General features: G+C 31.2%; 1 protein-coding gene across 9 annotated transcripts in view; it reads left to right on the forward strand.

Moving 5' to 3' along the window:
• The window catches only part of LOC145255605 (uncharacterized), a 529,950-nt gene that overhangs the window by 485,867 nt on the left and 34,083 nt on the right, over positions 1–10,000 (forward strand). The gene's annotated exons all lie outside the window — the stretch shown is intronic.

Here is a 10,000-nt window from a genome sequence, read left to right on the forward strand (position 1 = left end):
TACATACGTTTATGACAAGTATTTATCCTGTTCTGTATTCATTGGATTTTACATACGTTTATGACAAGTATTTATCCTGTTCTGTATTCATTGGATTTTACATACGTTTATGACAAGTATTTATCCTATTCTGTATTCATTGGATTTTACATACGTTTATGACAAGTATTTATCCTGTTCTGTATTCATTGGATTCTACATACGTTTATGACAAGTATTTATCCTGTTCTGTATTCATTGGATTTTACATACGTTTATGACAAGTATTTATCCTATTCTGTATTCATTGGATTTTACATACGTTTATGACAAGTATTTATCCTGTTCTGTATTCATTGGATTTTACATACGTTTATGACAAGTATTTATCCTGTTCTGTATTCATTGGATTTTACATACGTTTATGACAAGTATTTATCCTGTTCTGTATTCATTGGATTTTACATACGTTTATGACAAGTATTTATCCTATTCTGTATTCATTGGATTTTACATACGTTTATGACAAGTATTTATCCTGTTCTGTATTCATTGGATTTTACATACGTTTATGACAAGTATTTATCCTGTTCTGTATTCATTGGATTTTACATACGTTTATGACAAGTATTTATCCTGTTCTGTATTCATTGGATTTTACATACGTTTATGACAAGTATTTATCCTATTCTGTATTCATTGGATTTTACATACGTTTATGACAAGTATTTATCCTGTTCTGTATTCATTGGATTTTACATACGTTTATGACAAGTATTTATCCTGTTCTGTATTCATTGGATTTTACATACGTTTATGACAAGTATTTATCCTGTTCTGTATTCATTGGATTTTACATACGTTTATGACAAGTATTTATCCTGTTCAGTATTCATTGGATTTTACATACGTTTATGACAAGTATTTATCCTGTTCTGTATTCATTGGATTTTACATACGTTTATGACAAGTATTTATCCTGTTCTGTATTCATTGGATTTTACATACGTTTATGACAAGTATTTATCCTGTTCTGTATTCATTGGATTTTACATACGTTTATGACAAGTATTTATCCTGTTCTGTATTCATTGGATTTTACATACGTTTATGACAAGTATTTATCCTGTTCAGTATTCATTGGATTTTACATACGTTTATGACAAGTATTTATCCTGTTCTGTATTCATTGAATTTTACATACGTTTATGACAAGTATTTATCCTGTTCAGTATTCATTGGATTTTACATACGTTTATGACAAGTATTTATCCTGTTCAGTATTCATTGGATTTTACATACGTTTATGACAAGTATTTATCCTGTTCTGTATTCATTGGATTTTACATACGTTTATGACAAGTATTTATCCTGTTCAGTATTCATTGGATTTTACACACGTTTATGACAAGTATTTATCCTGTTCAGTATTCATTGGATTTTGCATACGTTTATGACAAGTATTTATCCTGTTCTGTATTCATTGGATTTTACATACGTTTATGACAAGTATTTATCCTGTTCAGTATTCATTGGATTTTACATACGTTTATGACAAGTATTTATCCTGTTCTGTATTCATTGGATTTTACATACGTTTATGACAAGTATTTATCCTGTTCTGTATTCATTGGATTTTACATACGTTTATGACAAGTATTTATCCTGTTCAGTATTCATTGGATTTTACATACGTTTATGACAAGTATTTATCCTGTTCTGTATTCATTGGATTTTACATACGTTTATGACAAGTATTTATCCTGTTCAGTATTCATTGGATTTTACATACGTTTATGACAAGTATTTATCCTGTTCTGTATTCATTGGATTTTACATACGTTTATGACAAGTATTTATCCTGTTCTGTATTCATTGGATTTTACATACGTTTATGACAAGTATTTATCCTGTTCAGTATTCATTGGATTTTACATACGTTTATGACAAGTATTTATCCTGTTCAGTATTCATTGGATTTTACATACGTTTATGACAAGTATTTATCCTGTTCTGTATTCATTGGATTTTACATACGTTTATGACAAGTATTTATCCTGTTCTGTATTCATTGGATTTTACATACGTTTATGACAAGTATTTATCCTGTTCAGTATTCATTGGATGTTACATACGTTTATGACAAGTATTTATCCTTTTCTGTATTCATTGGATTTTACATACGTTTATGACAAGTATTTATCCTGTTCTGTATTCATTGGATTTTACATACGTTTATGACAAGTATTTATCCTGTTCAGTATTCATTGGATTTTACCGTATCCTTATTCTCATTTTTTCCCGTTTCCTGCTTTCTTAATCTCTTCGAATCCTAATAAACTTTCATTGACTGTTTAATGACTTTTTTTTATATGCAAATATGATTCATTTCATATTTGTAGTTTCTTTTAATGCATTAACCAGCAAAATTTTTTGTATATTCCGCACACCTCTTTCTTCTATTAAGAAGAATTGCATTTTTTGGAACTCCGCGGAATAAGGTCTTTCAAGTTTGTTTGTACTCCTTGTCGGATAATTAAAATTTCGTATACCTTCTTTACAGGTTTATAATGTTTTTCTTTCGAAAATTTGAATAAATTTTCAATAAAAAGATTTTTCCAATATATATATATATATATATATATATATATATATATATATATATATATATATATATATATATATAATTATTTACTATGATAATTAAACACCTACAGACACTAGTATTACATCCTTTCGGGAATCATCAGTGCAGGGTGTCACGATTAATGCCAGTTGAGAGATTCGAACCCTGGCTACAGAAGTCATGTCTCGCTTTATTAGCACGGACCCAAACCACTTGGCTACCATTAACCGCGAGAGATACAGTTGAAATTAAACATTTATTCTTTTTAAATGCTTTTAACGTCAGTCAGAGTGATCTAGTCATTATATAACGATCTATGCATATGAGCTAAGTTGACCGACTTATTACAAGTGAAAGTACTCAACAATAAGAAACAAGTTTCTCAAAGGGGCTGATATATATATATATATATATATATATATATATATATATATATATATATATATATATATATATATAGTTTTTTTTTCTGAGAATTGACACCTAATAAAAGTTAAATAAGGTCACGGTCTGTTTTCCGATCAGTACCGTGATAGCGCAAGAAGCAGAACTCAAGGCTAACTTCTTAAATGAACTTTTCTTTTGTCCTATTACAGTATCGATTTGCCGGGGCTTACAATAACCCGACGGAGAGACAAACACTTTCTTTCTTTTAAAAACGGCATAGCTCCTTTATTCTCGGGATGAAAGAATAACATTTTCGAACAGTAAGCGACTATTCTAATCAATAACACAATTGGTCACTCAATGTTCATGAACATTTGAAATTTCTTGTTTCCTTTTTTTTTATTTTCTCATTCTAATAATTAATTTTCGCATAATATAAATTCTGTAACAAACCTTTGACTCCAAGCCCAAGCACGTTACATTTAATTAATTATTTTATCTTTTCAACCTTCATAAAACACTGATTCTCATAAGTACCTACTAATATCTAGTAATATAGGATTACTGAAAAACATTTTTTCATTCATCTCAAATAGTATCTTCCTTCCGGTGTTTATGCACAGATGCAGATTAATTACGATTAAATATGAACGAATGTCTGTTGTAGAACTTACCTCCTATCAAGTGCTGCTGTGTTATTTCGAATTCATTAAAGCTGTGAGGGTTACTAGAGGCACCATTCTGAAGCATTACCAACGGTTTTCTTAATAAGTGTATTACTATATTCCTAAATGGTCTTAGACATGTGGATACAATGGCTCTTCAGGAACAAATTAAAACATTTATGTATTTATATCATTTGGATTCTTCGAACTACTGTTTTCTTTGAGTGTTATTTTCCGTCAATGAAACCTCCGACCTTCTTTAGGTGTATTTTTTCGAACCCGGGAATGTTTGTGTCGAACAAATTTGAAAATGTAGGAGGATTTTCGAATGAAACTCTTTATTTACTTCACAGGGGAAGCATACTATCGTTCCGTTAGCTATGACTGGATAAAGTTCCTTAGTAATTCGCAATTATACTTTTCCGTTGCTTACACTGAGGATTGAACCTTCAACCTTCAAATATATATCACTTTAAAAACTGAGCAGATCACTTCTACAACTTAGTATCTTACATTTGCAATTGATGATATCACTCATACAATTGAGTATATCACTCTTACAACTGAGTATATCACTGTTACATCCACGCATATCTCATTTCCAACTGAGTATGTTACTTTTACAACTGAGTATATCACGTGTACAACTACTTGTATCACTCATAAAATTGAGTATATCACTTTTGAAATGGAGTATATCGTTTTTTAAAATTGAGTATATCATATTTACAACTGAGTATATGACTGTTACATCCACGCATATCACATTTCCAACTGAATATATCACGTGTACAACTACTTATATCACTATTGCAACTGAGTATATCACATTTACAACTGAGTATATCACATTTACAACTGAGTATATCACTTTTGCAATTGAGTATATACTTATACAGCTAAGTGTCTCACTGTTACAGTTGTGTATATACGTTTGCAGCTGGGTATATCACTTTTACAACTGAGTATATAATTTAAAATCTGAGTATATTACTTTTACAACTGAGTCTATCACGATTTCTACTGAGTATATCCCTTTTACAACTGAGTATCTTACTTTTATAATTGATTTTTTCTTTGTACTTTAACCACCTCGTCACGGGTTCTTGTGAAAAAAACAACTGCAAATTATAATACTTAGGCTGACAGAACGAGAGCATGATACTATGTGAAGTAAATAATGGGTTCTGTTTGAGATTCTGCCCAGATTCTTGAGTTTGAATCCAAATAATGCAAATAACCAATCTTTATCTAAAAATGTCCGAAACGTAACACTTACGCAATTTTGATATAGTGTGAAACAACAGTAAAGTGTAAAGATAAATTAATATTATTATTACTTTTATTGTTATATATATCTATATATTTATAGAAGTTAAATTGTTTGCGTGTGTACATTTCCCTACCAAACTACTCTGTCAATTTTCAGTCTACAGACTCGAGATTTGACATAAGGTGTATTGAGATTTGGGAAAAATCTTTTTAATTGGTTTTCGGCCAGAAATTTGGCTGTCAATGGGTCAAAGTTTTGACTTTTGAAAACTCTACCAAACTCCTCCGCCAATTTTGTGTCTAAACACTTGAAATTTTGAATGTATGTTACTTGGATATGGACCAAACTTTTTCATTTCATTTGAGCCTAAAACAATAAATATTAAGGTGTCAAAATTGGGTTCAAAGTTTAAAAATGTTTTTCCTCTGCGGTCTTTACCTAATTATTCAGCCAATTTCTGGTGTAAACATTTGACATTTTACATAAAGGGTATTCAGACATGAAGCAAGCTTTTTAATCAGTTTTTGTGCAAAAATTTAGCTACCAAGAGGTCAACTTTGAAAGAGTTGACCTTTGCAGACTCTACCAAATTCCTCTGCCAATTTTGGGTCTAAACACTTGAAATTTTAGATGTAGGTTAAGGTTACCTGGACATGAGTCAAACATTTTATATATATATATATATATATATATATATATATATATATATATATATATATATATATATATATATATATATAAAAGTGAACTTGTAGGTGTGTGTGCTAAACGTTTTTAAATTATCAATCACATTACTTAATATATATATATATATATATATATATATATATATATATATATGTATATGTGCACATAAAGTTATGAACAGTACATAGGGGTTGAGCAAAGCCGGGCTGAACTGCTAGTAAGCCTGACGAATTCTCACGAGAATGGAATGCGGAATATTCTGTGTAGCTTAATTGCCATATATATTTTCATATGTAAGTAAGATTTAAAGGCAATCCGACTTTATTAGTATTTATTCTTCTCACAAAGCTCTATCTCAGAAGATATTGAGCACTTTATATGAATAACGTTTCTGTTATTTAATTATTCTTACAGTCAAACAACGTCGCAGCTCACAAGAGCCATAACAGCCAAAAAACCGGAAGTCCAAGACTCAGAGTTTCGCCCTAATTTGGGTTTATCAGTTTGACATATCTGAACTTGGGATTAAAAACCTGAGCCTCTTGCATGCGAGACGAGTACTCTGCCACATGAGCAAATGCGCTACACACAAGAAAGTCTATTAACTAACACAGATCGAGCAAACTGTGACGAAATCCGACTTTCTAACTGATGAGCCCAAGTGAGCATGAAACTTGAGTCTGGGACTTCTAGTTTTCTGGCCGTCATGGTTCTTGTGAGCTGCAACGTTGTTTGACTATGGAAAGAATTATATAATCTCTCACATTATATATATATATATATATATATATATATATATATATATATATATATATATATTGTTTGTAAAATATAATTATCCACTGACATGTGTTTCGTCGTCTATGACTCATCAGGGTGGCTGCATCTAGCGAGATTCAAAATCGGGACATCATGGTAAAAAGCCTAAACTCTTACCACTGGAACACCTCGCACAACTATTTTGATATATTGCGATTTACATAAATGTTATTTTATTTGTTTTTGCGGTACGTTTTAAATAAATTCAATTATTTATACGAAAGTTCATTTTTACCTAAATGCGAGTTGGGAATAATTTTACCTTTGACCAATTTGGTAGCCAAAATTGGGAGCGGCATATTTTTTTTTTTAAAAATATAATTATCCACTGACATGTGTTTCATCGTCTACAGCTCATCAGAGTGACTGCATCTAGCGAGATTCGAAATCGGGACCTAATGAAAATATAGAAATAAGTTATACACTGTGAAATTTACTTTATGTATGAAAACCAAGGCGGGGAGATATAACATATGAGAAATATTTGAAATAAAGTCACCCCTTGCTGTTTTTTTCAGATCATTTGAAACCATAGCAACAAGTTTTCTTCTCCTCTCCATCAAGGCAAGAGGTTTTGCGGAAATATCAGATATTTTGTAATTCATATGCAAAACTAGGAAAGCAAATGACTAAGATTGAAACATTTTATGGCTGTAAAAAATGTGGCAAAAATAGTTTCTGGATGATGGATGATCCCCTTAATGTGTGACTTTAAAGGCAAATGTTACATAGCCCACTACACAAGTCAGGTCATTACCTTTCCAACGAGCTTTCATTTGTTAAATTCTGATCAATAGTCGCTGAGATTTGGAACTCATAAAATTGCCAAAAAAGGTGGTGGTATATACATATATATATATATATATATATATATATATCTATAAAAGTGAACGTGTCTGTGTGTCTGTCTGTGTGTCTGTCTGTGTACATTTCCCTATGCAGTAACTCTGTTAATTTTCAGTCGATAGACTCGAAATTTGATATACAGGGTACTGAGATTTGGGAAAATCTATGTGATTGGTTTTCGGCCAGAAATTTGGGGATTAAGGGGTCAAAGTTCAACGATTTGACCTTTGAAAACTCTACCAAACTCCTCCGACAATTTTGAAATTTTAGATATAGATTCCTTGGATATGGATCTAACTTAATAACTCGATTTGAGCCCAAAACAATAAATTTTAAGGGGTCATAATAGGGGTCAAAGTTAAAAAAATTGACCGTTTTTTCTTTTTTTTTTTTTTTCTCAGCATACACCTCCAAACACTCGGGCAACGCCAGGCACCAATGCTAGTATATATATATATATATATATGTAGGGTGACCCCCCAAAAAACGGGCCCTTATATACAGGGTGACCCCCCCCCCCCAAAAAAAACGGGCCCTAACTCTAATTAGGCCCCGTTTCTTAGTGTTTTGTCTGGATGAAATGAAACTTTTGTCATAACTAGTTTATTATATTGAAAACATCACATCAAAACACTTCTTTTTGTTTTCAATAATTTTATTTTAGAATGCTTTTGTCATTTATTATTTTATTTATTTATTTGTTTTTTTTTTTGTTGGTCACCCTGTATATATATATATATACATATATATATATACACACACACACACACACACTGGTAGCCAAATTGTTGAATATTGAAATGTCCATATTTTTATTCTATGGGATGAAACTATTTGAAGATTATAATACTATTCTATGGTTAAAATTTACTGGAAGGGAAACTAAAACTTGTTGCTATGGTTTAAAATGATCTGAAATAACAGTAACGGGAGACTTGATTCCAAATATTTCTCATATGTTATATCTCTCTTCTTTGGTTTTCATACATAATGTAAATTTCACAGTATATAAGGATTATTTAATACTGGAGATATTCATAATCGTACCTATTTTCAAAAGAGGGATGATATCAGAAATATTTGGAACCAAGTCTCCCCTTGCTGTTATTTCAGATCATTTGAAACCATAGCAGCAAGTTTTAGTCTTCCCTCCATCAAGGCCAGAGATTTTGGGGAAATATCAGATATTTTGTAATTCATATGCAAAACTAGCAAAACAAATGACTATGATTGAAACATTAGTAAAGGTGCAGTATATTTCCACCCTGAAAAAGTCCTTTAAAATTACCACTACAATGTAGTGGCACTACAATGTAGTGGCACTACAATGTAGTGGCACTACAATGTAGGTTCTCGAGAGTGCCGAAATCGAAAATAACATTTAAAATTCTAGGAAATGAGTAACTTTCAAGATATGAAGAAATTATAGTTTTAAAAAGTCGGGGATTACTTTTCTATATTAATTTTACATAAAATGAACACCCACTTTATAGCCACCTTTTTGGGGAAGGGGGTGTCTGTTATTTTTTTAGGGATGGTATTTATTTGGTTATTGTGGCCTGGTAGACCAACACAAAACCTACATTAAAAATCTTGTTTTCTTAAGGTTTTCGGGTATGCTGAAAACGAATATTGCATTTAAATTTTCCACAAATGAGTATTTTTTCGGATATTAAGCAATGTAATTCTTCATCATGTTATAGAAGTTGTGCTCATTGTTGTACGTGCAGGTGCGCATATTTTTGCTTAATACCCGGAAAAATACTTATTTACGGAAAATTTAAATGCAATATTCATTTTCAACACACCCGAAAACCTTTGGAAAGCAAGTTTTTAAAGTTAGGTTTTGTGTTGGTCTATCCGGCCACAATAAACACCTTCCCTAAAAACATAACAAGACCCCCCTCCAAAAAAGATAGTTGTAAAGTGGGTGTTCATTTTACGTTAAATTAATATAGAAAAGTGATCGCCCACTTTGTGAAACTATAATTTCTTCATATCTTGGAAACTTCTCGTTGCCTGGAATTTTAAACGTTATTTTCGGTTACAACACTCTCGAAACCTAAAACAGTTGTAATTTTACAGGATTTTTTGAGGCTGCACATTTACCGAAACATTTTATGACTGTAAAAATGTGCCAAAATTAGGCCCTGGGTGATGGGTGACCCCTTAATGTGCGACCCAAAAGGCAAATATCACATAGCACACTATATAATTCAGGTCATTACCTTTCCAACGAGCCTTCGTTTTTTAATTTCTGATCAACATTCGGTGAGATTTAGAATTTATATAATTGCCCAAAAAGGTTATATATATATATATATATATATATATATATATGATTTAGAACATATAATTGGCAAAAAAGGTTATACATTTCACTTATCGGGTGTCTTAAAAGGAGGTATCGCGAGTTTGAATAGTTATAACTTTGAGTAAAATGTACTTAGCTTAACCCTTTACTGCAGTTTCATCGTATCATCTGCCATCAATAATAACACTGATTGCCATGAAAATTACTCAAAGATTCCACGGACACCTGATTATCAGCGCCGCTACGCCCGACGGCACAAAATGCAGTACACTAAGTTATTTACTATTGATGTCGCCATATTTTTTTAATAATCTAATTCTTTGTTCAGAATCTACTGTCTTGATTCGGTTCTGTTTCGATTTGATGAAGTTTTTTTTGCGTTGTTTAATATATATATACACAGA

The sequence above is a fragment of the Euprymna scolopes genome, chromosome 31, assembly GCF_053919585.1.
Source record: "Euprymna scolopes isolate OS-2025 chromosome 31, ASM5391958v1, whole genome shotgun sequence".
In the NCBI taxonomy this organism is placed as follows: Eukaryota; Metazoa; Mollusca; class Cephalopoda; order Sepiida; family Sepiolidae; genus Euprymna; species Euprymna scolopes.